Here is a 2,500-nt window from a genome sequence, read left to right as displayed (position 1 = left end):
ATTTCTGTTTTTAAATCTTGTTGGTTTGAAATTGTTTTGAAAAGGTTCTTTAAATCTTGCGGGTTTGCAACTCATAAGAGCGTCACTTTCAACGTCCCCGGCATTGGATTGAGTTTCTAAAAACAACCGTGCACACCGAGGTTAAACTTTACCGGCTCCACTCCGACTCGCCGCTCGCCCACAAATCCGAAGGCAACAAAACATTTGTTTTTAATTTTGATGAAATTTTTTGAAAACATTGGCTTGGCAAGCCCCAATCCGCGACTATCCACCCACCGCCACCCCACACGGGTGGTTGTTGTTGCGAAATGAGGTTGTGGTCGACATGCCCGTGCATTTGAGAAGGAGTTCCTAGCACTCCATGCTCTCCCATGCCAAAAAAAAGCCTAGACAACCCCATTTCGCAACTTTCCACGCCTTTTTTTTCCTCCCTCACCCATGGCGGCGGCATGGTGGCGGCGGCCGGATTCCGGCCACCACCGCCATGGGTGGCAGCCCCCCGACCCCGACACCAAACCCATAATACCGAGGCAACATATCGAGGCAACATGACATGGGTGTGGCGTGGGGGAAGGGGGCTGCAGCTAGGAAGGCATGGGCTGCCATGCATATGCAGGCAACACACACCCCCCTATATAGCATTTTATGCATTTAGCCCTTTGACAGGAAGAGACATCACCTATGCGCGAGGAGTCATAATGGGCTCTAAATAATTCAATACAAGGTATTTGGACGTGATTTTTTGCAGGGATACTAAGAAACATGCAATCTATGATGGGAAAAAGTTTCATAAATTTTTGAAGTCGGGAAGTATTTTTTATTATTTTTAGAAGTCGTAAAATTGAAAAAATCATTAAAACAAATCCGGGAGGAATTTTTTAGTTTTGTAAGTTGGAGAAGGTCCTAAAAATCATAGACTACTTATGGGGAGCTTATTGTGCGAGGAAATTTCAATAAAAACGGGGTTTGACAAGATTTGAAAAATTCTGTCGACATTTGAAAAAACCTGGAACCATGCTGCCGGCATGCTGCGCACATGCTGCGCGCAGGCTGCGCGCATGCTGCGCGCAGCCTGCGCGCATGCCATGGCAGGACAAGTTTCGCTAGCCTCACTGTCGACAGATGCGCAAGCTGCGCGCACGCTGCGCACAGGCTGCGCGCATGCTGCGCACAGACTGCGCGCACGCTGCGCGCATGCCATGGCAGGACAAGTTTCGCTAGCCTCACTGTCGACAGATGCGCAAGCTGCACGCAAGCTCCGCGCACGCTGCGCACAGCCTGCGCGCATGTTGTGCGCATGCTGCGCGCAGGCTGCGCGCAGGCGCCGCGCATGCCATGGCAGGACAAGTTTCGCTAGCCTCACTGTCGACAGATGCGCAAGCTGCGCGCACAGGCTGCGCGCACGCCATGGCAGGACAACTTTCGCTAGCCTCACTGTCGACAGAATCAGCACGCTGCAAGCAAGCTGCGCGCGCGCATGGCAGGACAAGTTTCGAAAAATTCTGTCGACAGGCTGCCGGCATGGTGCGCGCACGCTGCCGGCATGCTGTGCGCACGCTGCCGACATGCTGTGCGCACGCTGCGCACAGGCTGCCGGCATGCTGCGCGCAGCCCATGGCAGGACAAGGTCCGAAAAAATCTGTCGACATTTTTACGCCGTGGTAGGCTTCCGCTTCGCGTCACTTTGTCGACATTCAAGCCTACCATTTGTATTGAATTTTTCAAACCTTGTCAAACCCCATTATTCAAATGTCGAAAAATTTTGTCGACATTTTTACGCCATGATAGGCTTCCGCTTCGCGTCACTTTGTCGGAATGCATCGCATGGCGAGGTAAGGCCACGGCATGCCAAGGCGAAGGCAACGCATGGCTTGAATGGCTTGGTCAAGGCCACATCATGGGCACGGCATGCCAAGGCAAGGCGAGGCAAGCCATCCTTAGCCTCGCCTACACTCACTTTCTCGGAATGCATTGGATGATGAGCAATTCCAAGGTAAGGCAACGCATGGCTTGAATGGCTTGGTGTAGGCCACAACTTGGGCATGGCATGCCAATGCAAGGCAAGGCAAGGCAAGCCATCCTTAGCCTCGCCTACACTCACTTTCTCGGAATGCATTGGATGATGAGCAATTCCAAGGTAAGGCAACGCATGGCTTGAATGGCTTGGTGTAGGCCACAACTTGGGCATGGCATGCCAATGCAAGGCAAGGCAAGGCAAGCCATCCTTAGCCTCGCCTACACTCACTTTCTCGGAATGCATTGGATGATGAGCAATTCCAAGGTAAGGCAACGCATGGCTTGAATGGCTTGGTGTAGGCCACAACTTGGGCATGGCATGCCAATGCAAGGCAAGGCAAGCCACGCCATCCGAAGCCTCCAATAACCTCACTTTCTCGGAATGCCTTGAATGGGCACGGCATGTGAGGGCAAGGCAAGGTCCTAAATATCATTTTGTAAGTTGGAGAAGGTCCTAAAAATCATAGACTTAATTATAGGGAGC

The sequence above is a fragment of the Prunus avium genome, unplaced genomic scaffold, assembly GCF_965620075.1.
Source record: "Prunus avium unplaced genomic scaffold, drPruAviu1.hap1.1 HAP1_SCAFFOLD_45, whole genome shotgun sequence".
NCBI lineage: Eukaryota > Viridiplantae > Streptophyta > Magnoliopsida > Rosales > Rosaceae > Prunus > Prunus avium.
This window is presented reverse-complemented; position numbering follows the sequence as displayed.